At 39.7% G+C, this 18,690-nt stretch overlaps 1 protein-coding gene and 1 long non-coding RNA gene across 4 annotated transcripts in view; one reads left to right on the plus strand and one right to left on the minus strand.

Moving 5' to 3' along the window:
* Positions 1 to 801, plus strand: part of LOC124773909 — a 40,434-nt gene extending 39,633 nt beyond the window's left edge. The window contains exon 3 of the long non-coding RNA XR_007014969.1: positions 366 to 801. This is a non-coding gene — a long non-coding RNA (uncharacterized LOC124773909). The remainder of the gene's footprint in view (positions 1 to 365) is intronic.
* The window catches only part of LOC124773720 (4'-phosphopantetheine phosphatase), a 158,868-nt gene that overhangs the window by 1,495 nt on the left and 138,683 nt on the right, over positions 1 to 18,690 (minus strand). The window lies entirely within an intron of this gene.

Genomic DNA, 18,690 nt, shown 5'->3' on the forward strand with positions numbered 1-18,690 from the left:
CTTTTGTCTTTTAGGAAGTATCCTTTCATTGATCGGGGGAATTTCATTCCAGGTGATTGTAGTTTAGTTTTGATAATTTTTTTTATTCATCCACATCTCGTTTCCATACATCAATGTTAAAACACTGATAGACATAAAATTTGAGTCTCTTTTCTTGTTTACCCTTCAATCAAAAGTGCAACACCAAAAGTAGTACTAGAATTTTGTTATTTGGGCAGCCAAATAACTGATGATGTTCAACGTAGTGAAAATGTACAATCAGGGTGGCTATACCAAGGAAAATATTTCTGCAAAAGAGGAATCTGTTAAATGTTGGATGTAGACTTAAGTGTTAGAAATACTTTTATGAAGGTATTTGTTTGCAGTGTAGCCATGTATTGAACTGAAACGTGGATGATAAGCAGTTCAGACAACAATAAAATAGCAGTTTTTGGAATGTGATGTTACATCAAAATGCTGAAGATTGGATGGGTAAGTAATAAATTGGTCATAAATCAAATTGGGTAAAAAGGAAAGGACACATTCTGAGGTGTCAAGGAATTGTCACTGGTATTGGAGGAAAGTATGTATGTAATAACTGGGAGACAATGAAATGAATACAATAAGCAATTTCAAATAGATGCAGTTTGTAGTAGTTATATGCAGATGAAGAAGCTTGCACAGGATATATTAGCATGGAGATCTGCAACAAACCTGCCTTCTAACAGAAGAGAGACACCTCTCATAAAATAAGTATTTGTATAATTCATATAAATCTGTAAACTTGTCAAGAAATGTGTAAATAAAAGTACAACTTTTACTTCTCCTACCTAACTTAGTGGTCAATGTTGCTGTTCCTCCAGTACAGTAACTGAATATGCACCCTGAAATGTGGCACTTATTATAATAAGGTCCATACATTCTGTCATCACTGACTAAGGCAAGGCAAATATTCTTAGACGACATGGCCCATTGCTAATATGTTCACCAACACATGAATTAACCAACTTCATGTACCTAAAACATTAATTTTTCATGATCGTATTCCAACATGTGTGTTCGGCCAACCTGATATGTCAGGGACACTACTTAATATCTTTAATGAACCGTGCTATGAATTGTGGCAAATTTGAGCATTAGCTAACCTCACAGAAGAGTCCTGGCTGGCTATTCCAAAAATGGTAATTCATATAGAATAGGGACCGCTAAGATTACAGGTATCCTGTGCACTTCAGTATTAACTACTGCTTCCATACACCAACTATTTATCACACATGTCAGACACTAAACTTGTCTGATGAATGATCACTCACTCAGTGTTGCTTTAATAAACACAAGTGAACGGAGGACTCAAATGGAAGCATCGAATCAAACAAGACTTAGAGAGCATACCCAAATTATCATCATATACGAAAACTGTTGCTGCTATGCATGGTCACTTCAGTAAAAATGAAGACAGTGTTTTAGTAATGTCATAGTAGTTGGAAACTTAATGTGTATCACAATAAGAAGCATAGAATAAATTTTGTGATATTCTGATATATCCCCTCTGTGATGAACTGCAGTAAAGTCCCTCATTTACATTTTTCAGGGGGACTTAAAAATAGTGTGATATTGTGAGAAAATGTAAAGGTTTGGAAATTATTTTTTAAACATATGTATAAGTTATATATTATGAACTAATTGTTAGTTGATATTTTTTGACAAAAAAATTAGAATTATAGATTTTTTTATTTCTTCTGGTGAATTTTTTTTTTTTTTGTCTGATTTCCCGGTCCATACATAGATTCAAGATTTTAGATGTCTACATCAAAAATTTAGCTTTACAACCTGAACATATAAAAGTGGCAGTCAAATGAGGATGAGACAAATAGAAAAAGTACACAAACTGTTTATTATTTGCAAGGTAACTGCCATACCTTAACACATTTATCCCACTGTGAGACAAGATGGCCAATGTTTTAATAGTAAAATGTTTGCAATTGCCTATGGAGCCACGATTGTGGCAAAGTGTGCACCTCTTTGTCTGAAGAAACTTGAAGGGCCCGAATGTCTTTCTTCAGGACTCCAAAAATGTGGAAATCACATGGGGAGAGTTCAGGACTGTGTGCACGATGTGTAAGGACTTTCCAGTGAAAGTTCTACAGTGTAACTGGAACAACCTTGGCAGTATGCTGTGAAACAGTTACTAAAGTGAAGCACGTTGAGTTGGGCAGCATATTCAGCAACTGGCTGGTCAGTTTAGAGTGATCAGATTTTGTACGTGAAAAAATAAGATATTTGTGAAAAACTGGAATAACAAAAGGGACAAAATGGGACACTAGACAGAAAATATTCTGCATATATGACTGCATCGCTTTACTAAAATAAATAACTGAAGTTTATACATGCAAAAAGGCATATACCTTAAAAAGATAAGATAATTCATTGTTTTTTTTTTTCAAGAACTGATTATAATTCAAAATACTGAGAAATTGAAAGAATGATTTCTTAACCAATGAACACTGAGGTAGACATCAATAATCTGTAAAATGTTTGGCTACTGCATCAGGAACACTGCCAGTAACTTGTACTTATCAGAAGTTCTAGTATCTTTCAAAAGCTTTGAATTGGTTAATAGCATGTTATAGAACTCCTTGTAGGTAAGGTCTTGATAATGAGTCTTAACTATTAGAATTGATTCAATAGTTTTACTGGTAAAACAGTATTTCTCATCAATCCAAAGGGAATTCAGAATTGAAAACATCCTTTCCACAACAGAGTTGCACCTGGTACAGCAAGAGCAAAACTCACAAGTGTGTGTACATTTATACATGACGTAGCTGTACTTTTAAGTGTATGGAATACATCACACCATCTCTCATCCGTTTCCAAATTTGCTTTTTCTCATTCATCAAATTTCTTGGATCCAATGTTTACACGCATCCTATACCATCACACAATACATCTTCTTCTATTGGAAATGTTGCACCTGACTCTACTCTCTTAAGAATTTTCAGGCAATTTAAAAGTTCAGCCCAGTTAACAGAATTTTTCAATGTTGCCCAATGAAATGATTTCAGAGGTTGAAATGGAGAAGTCCACTTTTCTAAATAAGTCACAAAAGTGCCATAAAATAAATTAGTAATCATCTTGTATTTCGACTGAGTGAAGGTACCTTACTTTTGCAAGTTAATTAAAACTGGAGAAATAACTGAAGTTTGAAATTAACTAAATTTCCTGTTACTGATTTTTTTCTTTAAGCAACTCTAACTCTTCACTAGATTATGTAGTTGAAATCATGGTTCTTTCCTACATTTGGATTTAACTTCAAAACATTTTCAATTGCCTTTGTGTGAAACAAAGCCAAAGAAGTGACTGTGGGTTCTCAAAAAAACTGTTTCAGCAATGTAGGGCACCTATCCTGGGACATAAAATAAGATTTCAAAGGTCCATACATATCAATAATGCCCGTAATTCTTGGCAACAATGATAACCATCTAGTTTTAATACTACCTAGAACCTGCTTGTATTCAGTATCAATGAATTCACAGAATGATTTCAGTTCCTCCACACACACAGTGTAAATGTGAAAATATTGAAATATTTTATGCACTATTGTTTCCGTGTCAATGGGAAGAATGTCTGCACTTGTTTGACCTCCACTATGTACCGAAAGAGCTACACAACCGATGCCTTGAATATTCATCTTGAGGACAATGTTCAGTTTGGAATAAACATTGTTTGTTCCTGCTCTCTTGTAACCACCAAAGTTGGTGCTACAGCTATCTGCACAAAATCTGACGATTTTGTCGAAAATAATTTGCTTTCTTAAAATATCTACAATCTAACTATCTAATAATTCTACCGTTTCTCCACCAGTGTTCTGAAGACAGATTACTTTGCACTGAACACCTATGGTAGGTATAAAATATCTAGCTAGAATCAGAACTAGCTTCAAGCTTTTGTGATTTGATACATCAACCATCACAGACACACAGTTTTGATGTAACTTCATGCATTGCATATAGTGATAAAACATTCACTACAATTGACTCACATTTTGTCCTTGAACATGTGAATTTCTTCCCAAATAGATCTCTGATGAGAAGAGTCATGCAGGCCGTTGAACAGAATGAATGACTGTGTAATTTCGGTTTGGAACACATACAGCCCTTCTCACACAGCAATGCATTTATTTCCTCCATTTGTAGTTTCTTCGTACTTACAAAGGAAGTTATGTTGCTAGAAGTTCTCACAGAAACTGCCAACAGAAGCCACTTTTTCTTTATGTACTGCATTATATCGGCATGTCCTCTATGTTCAATGGAAGAAAAACTGAACGACACAATGTACATTCTACCTCCATACACATGGTTTCTTCAAGAAAGGGAACTCTTCTTTCACAGTTTTTGAGAAAGAACACTTTCTTTTCTCCATATTAATGGGCATCAGTTAGTTTCACACATAGCAAACAACAGACAGTGGAGTGCAATAAAGCAAGGTTACCTAACCCAGTGTTGAAACTGCAGTCTATCTCTCATTGTTGTCTGTACCAGTCCAAAGACAACCTGTTGGTTGCATCTACCACAAATTTATATCGTCTAACTGTGAATAGCTAACTTGTAATTATTAATACAATTGAACATTGATATCCCTATAACATTAATGAAAACTTTTTGCAGCTGACTGTCATTTCTGCAGTAGCAAATAATCTATGCGAATCACGAAGCTCATGCATAAGTCACTGGCACTGAGCATGATGACAGAAATCTTCTGTTCACAACTCTCCTCATCCTGTGACCAAAATAATGCTTCTTTATTCTGTTTTTGCATTAAAGACAAAGCACTCAAGACAATACTAAAAAACTATGTTTATGACATTAAAAAAAGAAAGAAAGTTAAGCTTATTGCTAATTATGAAAAAATTGGATATTTGGCATCTCGAATATTTTGCGGGGGAAAAGAGGACAGTCCCATTAAAAACGGGACATCTGATCACCTCTTGGCCACAGTTTGCCAGTGGCCATTCCTGCAGACAGAGAGCTCATTGGCTTTCATGTCCACGTAAAAAGCAGCACAGTGGTTGCTGCTTAATTTGTAGTTCATGTAGGTGTTGTCACAGGTAGTCCTGCCTTTCATTGGGTAGAAGATACGTGTGACTGGACTAGAGTAGGTGGTGATGGGAGGATGTATGGGATAGGTCTTGAATCTAGTTCTATTGCATGAATATGAGCTAAGAGGCAAGGGCTTGGAACTGGGGTGGAGCAGGGATGGACAAGGTTATTGTGTAGTTTCATAAGGTGTCGGAATACTACTGTGGGAGGGTTGAGAACGATAGTGGATAGGATAATCCTAATTTCAAAACATGATGAGAGTTAGTCGAAACCCTGACAGAAAAAACGATTCAGCTGCTCCAGTCCTGGGTGGTACTGTATCACGAGGCGGAGTGCTCTTTTGTGGCCAGACAGTGGGTACGTGGAGAAAAGGCTAAGGAGATCTGCTTCTATACAAGGTTGAGAAGGTAATTTCTCTCTGTGAAGGCACAGTGAAATCCTTTGTTTATTTGGAGAGGAGCTACTGTCACTACAAATGTGGTGAGTGTCTAAGCTGTATGGAAGAGACTTCTTGGTATGGAATGGATGACAGCTGCTGAAGTAGAGTTTTAGTGGTGGTTGGTAGGGTTGATGTGGAAGGAGGTACTCATGTATCCATCCTTGAGGTTGAGATCAACATGGAGAAAGGTGGCTTTGTTGAGTTAGGAGCACCAGGTGAAGTGAATGGCGGAGAAGGTGTTGAGGCTCTGGAGGAATGTGGATAGGGTGTCCTCACCCTCAGTCCAGATCATGAGGATGTCATCAATGACTCAGGACCAGTGAGAGGTTTGAGATTTTGGGTGATTAGGAAGGATTCCTTTATGTGGCCCACAAAAGGCTGGAGTAGGATGCTCCTATGTGGGTGCCCATTGCTGTACCATGGATTTGTTCGTAGGTGATGCCTTCAAGCGAGAAGTAATTGGGGGTAAGGATACAGTTGGTCATTGTGATCAGGAAGAAGGTTGTAGGTTTTGACTCAGTTGTGCAGTGGGAAAGAAGGTGTTCAGCAGCTGAAAGGCAATGGGCACTGGGGATGTTAGTGCAGAGGGAGGTGGTGTCAATGGAGAATATCAGGGTATTGTGTGATAAAGGAACAGGAACCCTGGAGAGTCAGTGGGACAAATTGTTGGTGTGTGTTATATAGGATGGTAGGTTTTGTATAATTGTATAATAGCCTGAAGATATTGGTCATGAGAGGAAGGATTCTCACAGCCGGGGAAGGGGGTGGGGGGGGGGGGGGGGTGGGGGGGAGATTTGAGGAGGGATTTCTGGAATGGGGTCAATACGACAGGGTTTGTAGGTAGACAAATCTGACAGCTGGTAGTTCAAGGTCAGAATTAATTTTCACATGGTGGATTGCAGTTCTTTCTGTGGCTGTATGGTCAGTTTCCATGTTGAGCGTTTTGGGGAATGATTGTGAGGCAAGGTTTTATGTTAAGAAATTATAAAATCAGGGGTGATTTGAGGAAAATCATGTCTGGATGGAGGAGTGGTCTGAGTAAGGCAAGGTTCAGTACTGGTTTTGGGTTGAGCCCCCAAATTGGAAACACTTTTTGCCACTAACCCTATCAATCAGACTCAAACCAAAACCAATACAGAACCCTCTCTGACTCAGTTCACTCCCCCATACAATTATGATCCACGTTCATTGTCCACAGATCACCCCCTGTTAACATTTCACAATTTTTTAACCTCAAACCTTGCTCACCATAATTCCCCAAATCATTCAACAAGGAAACAAACCTTAGAAGGGTTGCCACAAGTTTCCCTAAGTGAAATTCCCTGATATTTCCATGATTTACAAATAAGTTTCAGCATTTTTCCCTGACAAATTTTGAAATCTCAAGGGTAAATTAAAATGTAAGTTAACAACCTGTTTTTGCAGTATTGTTTCTTGTACCACAGCTGCAAATGAGGAAATATCTAAAAAATACTTGCAAGCAGATGACTTTTCTGATGTGTGCAAAAATCTTAAGCACTGACATAACATCTTTTGTAATGAACTGGAGAAAACAAGCCAAATGGTATGTGTGTTTCATTAAGACCACTGAAATTATTTTATTTCAATAAAATTAAACACATTTGGTGACAAAAATATGTATCTCCTTGGAGTCGCAAGACGGATTTAAAATACCTTCACTGATTTTAGAAATAACCTCAGAAAAAAGTAGGTCTCTTGAGAGAAGTATATAAGGCAGGGAACAACTGTTTAAACCAACATTATATGTGACCACCAATAAAAAGTTGGTTCTACTGTGTGTTTTATTGATGGTTATTATCTACTGCATTATGTCTATTATTTTGCAGGTATTGTGTGACTTTTCTTTCAAGAAATATATGAGTACATAGCGTACAAACTGCCAGCGACTGCCACAATTTTCTTCTTCTTATTGTCCATACTTTCTAACATATTAACTACTTCTGAACTGCCTAAATGTACTAGAACAAATTAAATGTCTATAAAATGCCACATTGTACAATGTGCTTGTGGTGAGACAGTAATAATTCCTGAACTCAATCACCCATGGTCTCTGACCTGTTGAGGAGCACTGCAGTCCTGGGTCCATGGATAAACCATGAAAATCTGCTACATTATGACAGTGAGACTAGATCCAATGAGCAGGGCCTCCACATTAGTGGGAATCAAATGGCTTCAGATCAGCAGGCTCAATCCCTTACAATACCCACAGAAATGGCCTTTGGATTTAGCCTGTCTTGGAAATCCAATTGTGTGGCCAGTTATTCGTGAGCTGCAGAGAGGGTGTTGATGAAATGTCACCGTGGTGATCAATCCATGCAACAGATAACTTGTTCAAATACTCTGAGAATCAATAATAATGAAGACAGATAGCAATTCACTGTAAAGACGATTGCTGAGCTGCAGGCGGGCAAGTACAAAAAACAATCTCACACGCAACTAAATTTTCAGCCACAGCTTTTGTCAGAAAATGAGAGCATTCACACAATCACTCAGACACAAGTTACACATAAATTACTGCCATATCTGGTTGCTGCATCTGCAGTCTCTGAGAATCAGATCCAAACTACCACTCCTCATGCCTCCCTGCTAGGCAACTGGCAAGAAGTGGTGGCAGCACTGACTGCAAGCTGAGGGGAGGAAGGGCAGAAGCAGTAGGAATGAGGAAGGTGGGAAGTGGTGCACGAACTCAGCTGCACCCAGCCAGCGACGATGCACGACACCTCAGTAAACAACCCATTTCATCTACTGAGACAAAATTGAGATTTTTCCAGTGCTTTTTTGCCCAATTTTCCTGATTTGTTTGAAATTCTCTGATTTACAGAACCTGTGGCAATCCTCCTTACGTACACAGAAAGAATCACAATCCACCACTTAAAAATTGATCCTGAACATATAACTGTACATGCTGACAAAAGCTCCACCACAGTGGTTTTGAACCACTGGGATTAGCTGGGGGGAGGGAATCCATCAGGCTTAAGATTCATCTGCCAACAAACTCTGTCAAGGTGACCCCATTCCAGAAATCCAGCAGGATCTCCAGTCACTCCTCAGATCCTTAGCCACATCCCAGTAGCTCTCCCCTGAGTATCTCTTTCCTCAACCCTACCATTCTCTGCATTCCTACCTTCTACATGTTTCCTAAAGTCTATAAACCTAACCATGCAGATTGCTCCATTGTGGCCAGTTACTATGCTCCCACTGAGAGAATCTCTGCTCTTGTGGACCAACAACTTCAGCCTATCATACATAACCTATCCACCTATATAAAAGGCACCACCAGTTTCCCCCAATGACTGTCCATAGTTCCTGTTCCTTTACCACACCATGCCCTGCTATTCTCTATTGATGCCACTTCCCTCTACACTGGTCTCGCTGCTATTGAACACCACCATTCCCAATGCCCAACTGAGTCCAAACCTACAACCTCCTTCCTGGTCACAATGACCAGCAATATCCTTACCCGCAATTAGTTCTTGTTTGAAGGCATTGCCTGCAAACAAATCCATGACACAGCAATGGGCACCCACATAGCAGCATCCTATGCCAACCTATCACGGGCCACCTATAGGAATCTTTCCTAACCATGAAAAACCCCACACCTCTCACTGGTTTTGGTTCACCGATGACATCTTCATGATCTAGACCAAGGGCGAGGACACCCTATCCACATTCCTCCACAACCTTAACACCTTCTCCCGCACTTGCTTCACCTGGTCCTCCTCAACCCAACTAGCCACCTTCCTCAAGGTCGACCTCCACTTCAACAGTAACCACCATACCATACCAAGAAGTCCTTTTCATACAGCATATCCACTTGTGGTTGTCACATCTGTAGTAATGAGCAGTCCCATTCCCGATACACCAAGGGTCTCACTGAGACCTTCATAGACAAAAATTACCCTCCCAACCTTTTACAGAAACATATCTCACACACATGTCTCTCCAGTCACATTCCATCACCCGCTTACCCTCTGTCTGGCCACAAACAAGCATTCTCTTCATGACTCAGCACAATCCAGGAATGGAGCAACTGAACCACAATCTCCACCAGGGTTTTAACAACCTCTCATCATGCCCTGAAAGCTCCCAAGTCCTTGCCATTTGGCTCACATCCATCCAAGTCCCATACATCCTCTCTCTCATTACCACGTACTCCAGTCTGGTCACAGGTATCTCCTATCCCATCAAAGGCTGGGATACCTGTGGAAGTGGCCACATTATCTGCCAACTGAGCTGCTGCAACCACTGTACAGCTTTCTGTGTGGGCATCACAACTAACAAGCTGTCTGTCCTCGCGAATGGCTAAGCCAAACTGTGGCCAAGAGACAGCTGGACCACCCAGTTGTTGAATATGTTGCCTGACACAATGTGCTCCCTTTCAATGACTGTTTCACAACTGACTGCGTATTAATAACACCAGCTTTCTTGAACTGCCCAGCTGTGAACTCTCCCTGTAATACATCCTATGTTCCCATAACTTCCCAAGCCTCAACCCACCTGTCTATCCTTGTCCCTGCTTCTGCTCCAGCACCACACAGCTTATCACCATCATTATCATTATTAATCTTTGCTCGCAGCTCTACTGTATTCCAATGAGTAGTCTGACATGATTGTGCATCTGCACAGGGAGATCAATATGGCATCAGGCGCATATATTATACAGGGTGTTCACACATCGGATCAAAAATGTATAATTCCAATTTGTTTGTCTCGGATGGGGATATCCAATGATACCACACTTGATTCCCCGCCCCATACCATGCATAGGTGATGGGGGGCAACTTTTTAATCTTCAATGTGAAACCATAGCAAAATCTATATACATTTTATCTGAAGCATCTTTTTGCCACAGATGGCGGTCTAATCAGAGGAATAGAAATGGGTACACAATCATAATTATGACATGCTCCTTGAATATCCAATGGCAAGTGGGATCCCACCTCCACACTTTATGACAGGCCAGTATTTCAGAACTTCTAACTGGAAACACCATTCACAACATTGTCTCCCTCCAACATATTGCGCTGCTGTGGCTGTGGCTCGAGGCGAACACTACTTTTGCTAATTACAGTACGTGTTCAAATGTAGTACCACCAACTACAAAAGGTGTATCAGAAAGCGCCAACAGGCCATGAAGACTTGGTCGACCACATCAGAAATGTCTGGATGATATTCCTGTAGTTATGCTTCTGTCCTATATAGGGTCATTTGAAAAGTGAATCAGTGTTTTGTAGTTGGCAGTACATGTTTGAACTTTTACATTTTATAACATTTCACCACACACACACACACACACACACACACACACACACACACACACACACACCAGATGGTGTTCCAGTACATATATAAAAATATCTGAGTATTCGAATGCAACATTGTGTCAAAATTTCAAACCAATCCACAAAAAATTTCCGAGAGTTAAGATTTAGAAAAAACTAACATTTACATTTTTGGAAGATGAATGCCAACAGCCATTAAGTAATATATGAAATGCGTATTTGAACCATCAGCTGTTTTTACTTTAAACCCAAATTCTACCGGTTTTGATCTAGGACCATCTTCACAGATGAAGGGTTAAAATAGTTTAAGCCACCATATGAATTAGTCATGCATATGCATATGCATTTTATACTAACATCTATATTTGTACTTACATTTATAGAAATTGTAAATGTTCCTAATCGCAAATCTCTGACAGCTTTTGACTGAAAACACACACACACACACACACACACACACACTCTCTCTCTCTCTCTCTCTTTGCTGTGGCTCAGACTACTTAAATGGAAAAGAAAGAAAAAAAAGAAAACAGATGTTCCTAATATGTGTGGGAATTGAATATACATCCTATTCTCCTTCTCTCCCATGTCTCTGTCCATCTCCCCCTTCCCCTCTCTCTCTCTCTCTCTCTCTCTCTCTCTCTCTCTCTCTCTCTCTCTTTGGCCATCTTCTCCTCCCCCTTATCTCCATGATAGACAGAGTGAACTGAATGAAGTTGTGGAACAAATGAAGCAAGAGAAGGTCAAACTTCATGATTCATACCAACAACAAGTAGAAACATGAGAAGGTCCAGGAATTCCAGTCACAGCTGGATGATACTGAGGTGGCTTTGGAGCAAAGAGTGAAAAGACTTGCCGAAATGACATTACAGCAAATCAAACTTCTCACAGAAAAATGTCAGATGGAAGTAAAACTCGTGGAGAAGAAACAACTAGATGAAATGAATTGTATAACATACAACTAGCACAGGCAAATCAGCAACTTGCAAAGTTACAGGCACAGATTCAGTTGCAAACTAATCATCGAAATGGTGCCCCTCTCTCTCTCCGCCATCCCTCTCTCTGTGTCCATCTTCTCCTTCTTCATGCAATGTCGTGTCAAAATTTCAAAGCAATCAGTCATGAACTTATGGGGATATACAATTTTGAACAAACAAGCATTTACATTTTTATTTATATACATAAGTGTTTCAGTGTGTCACACTAATGCTTCTGACTTGTGGGATAAGTACAAGGAACTGTTTGTTTGACCCAGGTTAGGAAGGGCTGAAGATTTTGAAGTGCACAGTACAGTGAAATACAATGCACATTCATGATTTTTTCATGCAAGGCCTGCCCCCACACAATACATGAGCAAGTTGCTCAGGAACTCCAAAGATACAAAGACAATGGGGTTATCTAACCAATTTGTGCATGCCTGTGGACATCACTCTTGGTCATTCTCAAGAAGCTTTCAGGTGGTTTATGCCCGTGTGCTGATTTTAATGGAACAGTAAACCCAGAAACTGCTGTGAACTCTTTTCCACTTCCATGACTGGAGGAATCGATGGATATACATGGGCAGAGCAAATACTTTTCAAAGCTGTATTTATGTAAGGAATATTTACTGTTACCAATGAATAAGCAGTCCAAGCAATATGAATACTTTGTGATAAACACTCGCTTAAGTTCCAGTTTCAAAGACTACCATTTGGAAGTGCTTCAGCTCCCACAATTTTTCAATGGTTCCTGAAACAGTTAATAGCAAAAGCTCTTCTTGTACAAACTATTTGGATAATATTGTAGTCATGGGTTGTATGTCTGCTGAACAATTAGCAAATTTAAACTATTTGTTTCAAGTTCTTTCTGCGACAGGCCTAAAGTGCAGCAAAGAAAAGCGATCCCCCTTCCAGAAAGGCCTAAACTACTTAGGTCACATTATTAATGCCCAGGGTATTCAACATACTACATCACACTTGGCTGAAATTTGAGATTTGCCAGCACATCATAACATTAAGGAGCTCCAATCAGACATGCAGAAGCTCACCTACTACATCAAATGTATTCCTAGCACTGTACAAATTGCTGCTCTGCTCAATCGGCTGTGCTGGAAAAATGTTCCTTTCATGTGGTCTAAAGAATGCCAAAACACATTTCAGCAATTAAAGGAGGCATTGGTAAGTTGTCAATGACTGCCTCATTTCGACCCAGCTAAGGCTGTCATGTTAGCTGTAGATGCATCTCCTTGTGGGATAAGACTGGTGCTCTCCCATAAAATTGGTTTTTTCTGATAGACCTATTACATTTGCCTTCAAAATCTCTCAATAAAGTGCTGTGTAACTACAGTCAGTTTGAAAAAGAGGCAGTTACCATTATCTATGGTGTTACGAAGTTTTACCAATATTTGTATGGTTCAAAGTTCTATTTATTGACAGCCTTGTCCAGTCCTGCCAGGCCTGTCCCTCCTCAAACACAAAAATTACAACAAAGGACTCTGATATTGTCTAATGAGTAGATGTACAAGCCCACTGCCCAACATTCAAGTGCTGACTTCTTGTGTCGATTATCAATCAGTACCATCACAGCATTTGATTCTCCTGAGGAATGTTTTTGAATTAATTCTCAGGTTTTGAATGTCTTCAAAATTTTCCTCTTGATTTTTGGCATGTTGCCACAGTAACTTCTTACGACACAGCTCTTCAGGTTGTTTTGCAATACAAGCACTATGGATGGCCCCACAGTTCAAAAGAAATTCCCCACCCAGTGAAGCATCATTACTTTTCACATCATCACATACTATCTATGTGATTAGGATATGGAGAATGATAGTGCATGTGTTGTGATCCTGACTTCTTACAGTGGGAAGCTTCATTGCATCAAGGACACTGGGGCATAGTTCACACAAAGCAACTCCCAGACATCATTGTACTTGGCAGGGAGTGGATAATCAGATTGACTAAATGCTATCTCATTTCAAAGTTTGTGCAGAAACACCAGTCAGCTCCACCACAATACTTTTCTGAGTGGCCGCATGAATCCGGCTCATGGCAATGCATTTGCATCAATTTTGTGGGTCCGTTCTGGAATATGTGATGGTTATTAGTGGTAGACACTTACAGTAAGTTTCCTCTTGTCCCCATGACATCCACCACTATGGCAAGTACGGTATCAGCTTTGTCATCTGCTTTTTTGTCTTTAAGATCTTCCACATGTCATTGTCTTAGGCAATGGACTACAGTTCATGTCAGCTGATTTCCAACAGTTCTGTCCCACCAATGGCATACGCTATGTGACAACGGCACCTGTTCACCCTCAGTCTAACGGTGAAGCTTTATGGTTCACTTGAATGTTCAAAAGTCACATGGAGAAACTCTGTTCCTGGGAACACATGGGTGCAAACTTTAAAAAATTTTCTCCTTTGGCTTCTTGCTATGTGACAGGACATAGCCAGCAGAATTGTTACGCAGTCGTAGACACTGCTCCATGTTGCATCTTTTGCGTCCGCCATGGACACGATTTGTTCTGACAGGTCTGGCAAAGTGTCAGCCACATGATAAAGTGCTGTACAAAGTTTTCGGAAAGGAACAGCATTAGGAGCGCAGAGACATTACCAAAGCCACTGGACATTTTCCTTACGTCATCCAATGTTCCGCTGGGCAGCAGCACCACCACCAATACCCACTGCAGCGCACTTCTGAGTATGTCAGTGACTCTGCTGCAGAATGTTTGTCCACAGGCCCAGTGTGTCACTGGTTTCTACACCAGCTGTCGCTTCAGTCTCTCTGCCAGTCACAGCCAGCACCATCCACTGTGGTGCCCATGGAGGTCGACACTCCTCCACTGTCACCACCGCTGTTGTCACCAATGTTGGCGCCCATTACCCTCGGCCTGAACCAGTGTCTGTCAACACAACCACAGCTGCCCACACCATGGGGCCTGAGGGGGGCCGTGCCCCCTCAAAAATTCATTCTGGGGGGTGGGGAGGGGCGGAGCCCCCAATAATTTAAGAAAATTATTAGTTATATTATGCTTTGTAAAAATCACAAAATTATGTTAGAATTTTTTATTTTCTTTGTTTGATGACTGTTACCTTTAAAATACATCCAGTACAGAGTTAAAACAAATAATTATTATGGTAGTAAGCAGGTTAACTGAAAATGAGTGGTGTGAATCATGATAGCGTTACAGTACTATGGGCACACTTAGAATTTGTCCCGGTGCGTTAGCCTTTGGGTAAAGTCTGGCGCCAGCGAGCAGTGCTGTGGCCACGGCAACATCAAAAGGACTGGAGCAGAAGCACCTGGCACCCTTCACCTCATGTCACCTTGACACTTCGAGACATTATGACGACGCGGCTATATACAGCCCACCATGCTGTCGCAGTCATTCAGTGTGGATAGTTTCGATCAGTGCATGCTGCAGACGTGTTTAATGTTACGACTTTAGTGTCTAGTGGACTACTTTATATGACTATATTTCACTCATTTATTTTAGTCTCTTAGTGTACTGTGAATTAAGTTTGCAATGGATAAATTTGTTACCAAAAAGGTACGCTTGGAAGTTGATGATACTGCAAGTCAACCTCCAACAATTAATGTGTCATCAATTGCTTCTTCGTCTTCAGATGAGAACCGTTCACAGACGAAACCTAGACAATCTGATAAGGGAAGATCATTTCAGAAGTCTTGGTTGATCAAATATACATGGCTAGAATATGAAGCACCTACGGAAAAAGTTTTTTGCAAAACCTGCAAAGAGACAGATGCTAAAAAAATCTACTACAATTTCTTCTTCTTCAAAAAAAAGATGAGGCATTTACTTCCATAGGGTTTTATAACTGTAAAAAGGCTTTGGAAAAATTCTGTCTTCATAAAAATACGTTTACACAAAGAAGGTGTTCTGAAACTAAATTCTATCACTAACCGAAGTGTGGCCTCCCAATTGAATGAACAGTTAGATAGTGGTTAAAGAAAGGCCATTTAGCTCTTGAGACAATTTTTACTACCTTGCAATTTCTATGCTGACAAGGACTAGCAATTAGAGGGCACAAAGGAGTAAACTCAAATTTTTTTCAATTGATTGAACTCCGAAAGAATGACACACCTGAGTTTAAAGATCGGTTAGGGCATTCGGGTATAAGTAGACATCCCACGATATTCAAAACGAGATTATTGATCTACTATGAAAGTCTGTGTTGAGAAAGGTATTGGTTTCAGTCAAGAAGACTGAACATTTTTCTATTATGGTTGATGAAACAAGAGATTCTTCCATTCACAAACAAGTGTCATTTTGTATTTGTACTGTTGACGATTCCTTAATCATCAACAAAGAATTTATTGGCTTATAAGAGCCTCCCAACACTGAATCACAAACTCTGTTTAGTATTTTAAAAGACATTTTTGCTCGTCTTGATTTGTCAATGGATAACTTAACAGGGCAGTGCTATGATGGTGCCTCGAATATGAGAGGTAAGTATGATGGTGCCTCAAACATGAGAGGTAAGTTCAAAGGACTAAAAAAGTTACTTTTGGATATACAACCAACAGCATGTTATGTGCACTGCACTGCTCACAGTTTGGACTTGGCATTTGTAGACAGTCTCTGCCATCTTACGTCTATGAGGAATATTATGGCTTTAGCCAAAGACTTAATAAACACCATAAGCGAATCCAACAAAAGATGGGGCTTTCCAAGTAGTTCCAATCACGAGAGCACTTAGCACCCTTGCATGTCTGAAGTCATATCTCTGATCAACTTGGGACAGAAGCAATTGAACGACTTGGCTGTTCTTCATGCCCACCGAGATGTTTTGGGTGAATTGGATATTCGACCAGTCATCAACGACTTTGTATTCAGTAATCCAGTCAGATGCCTGACATTTGCATCTTTCTAAAGACACTCTAGTGCTAATAATGGCATCTAGAGCAATATTAAATATCTTTATAAAATAGAGAATTAAATACATACATAATGTTAAATTTTCAGCTTCGAAATATTAGTACTAGTTTACTACTGTATTGCTGTATTACTATAGTACTGTATTAGTTATTTTCAAATACTTAAATATTTTTAGGGTGTAAGACCCAATTAAAATCCACTATTTACATAATTTTTGACTGAAAGTATTAGGCATACTGTATTAACTTAATTAGCTGTATTAAAGCATTAACTTTGAGATATTGTTTTTATTTAATGAACCCTGAGCCTTATTCAAAGTAAGTTTAAATTAGCTATTTCACTTATTAATCAAAGTGCTATTACTGTGTGACAGCAATATTATAAATTTTATTCTTTTAATGATAGTTTAGGATTTATTTGAATATAATTTCAGTCTTTTCAGAGCTATATATTCATGGCTCTGTAATAGTCTATAAGGATGATTGTTACTGTAAATTAAATTAGCTTTTTGCGAAAATACCGTGCGTGTTTGTTTTGTTTCTTTTTTCAAAGCCAAAAATGTGTCAGGCTTGTTGAGTTTCCCGGAGTGTTGAGTTATTGAGAGTCCAGTTTTCGGGGTTCTAATGTTGATCATATGACTCTAAAATGCTTAAAAAAACTTTAAAACTCACTATTCTTCATTTAAAATTTAGAAAATGTCCCTGGGCAAGACCCCCAGTATGCCTCCCCCCCCCCCCTCCCAAATATTTTTTATAAGTCGGTGCCCCTGGACACAACAGCCTCGGAAGGTCACCACACCACCCCAGAAGATCACTTTGCTGTTCAACCAATCACAGCATATGCATCTCTGGATGTGGGTATGCACCTTATGGCTGGTTTTTTGACTGCTGGTACTGGTAATTCACTATGTGCACACTGGGGTGCATGCAGAGAGCTGCCATCAGCTACAGTTAACAGTTACACTCCCTGTCTCCCCATCTGTGTCCACATTCAGTCCTTCTCCCTGCCATCACCATGTGCTTCTGCCATACATGATAACAATGTGGAGGTTTGGAAGTGAGGAGTGTTGTGTTGTATGAAGAGCAGAGTGCCCAAGCACACTTAGCATCTCATGACGAAACTACAGAAGGGTATAGTCTCTGCATGATGCACCAATGAATAAGCAACACTGGCATACAAGGTCTCCTAGAGCTTTGCTACACTGCTGCAGTCAGTGGTCTACTTACAACTGAGCAGAGGAATGCTTGGCCCAGTTGCCAGTCAATAATCAAGATGACAGGATCATCTTAGATAGGCTACCATCCTATTAAATGTCGAATGCAAACATTAATTTGAACATTATGTCAGTTAGTCTTCAAATAAAGAGTCTTGTAAATTTGTCTGTATCATATCATACTTTAATATTCACAGACAGTTGTAAATATGAGGTGTACAACTTTGCTTCTGCCGTTTGCCGATAGGTAGCAACAGTGGTAAGTAGCAATTGAAAGAAACGGATCGCAGACATCCGGCAGTTAGCTTGGACCTCGATCGACATAACCTCATTAAAACATTAGTCGATTTGTGTCTGCATTATAAAGTTGTTCTTGATTGAAAATGTCAGTTTATGAGCGTAATTCTCATCTTTTGCGCTAGGTGTTACTGTTTTGTTTCAGTATGAAGAAAACAGTGGCCGAGTCTCATCAAATGCTCTCAAGTACGTATGGTAAGGACACTATTAGTGAAAGAATGTGTCGTGAGTGGTTTCAATGCTTCAAGAATGGTGAATTTAACATCATGGACCAACACAGGAGTGGAAGAGGGAATGTTTTCAAAGCTGCAGAATTGTAGACATTGCTGAGTGTAGACTAACGTCAAACTCAAGAATAATTGGCATGATTAGTGGGAGTGACACAGCAAATTTCAAAACCTCTCAAGGCTATGGGCACAATTGAGAAAGAAGGAATTTGGGTCCGTGTGACCTGAAACCAAGAGATGTTGAACAGTGTTAGTGTGT

Source organism: Schistocerca piceifrons, chromosome 2 (genome assembly GCF_021461385.2).
Source record: "Schistocerca piceifrons isolate TAMUIC-IGC-003096 chromosome 2, iqSchPice1.1, whole genome shotgun sequence".
In the NCBI taxonomy this organism is placed as follows: domain Eukaryota; kingdom Metazoa; phylum Arthropoda; class Insecta; order Orthoptera; family Acrididae; genus Schistocerca; species Schistocerca piceifrons.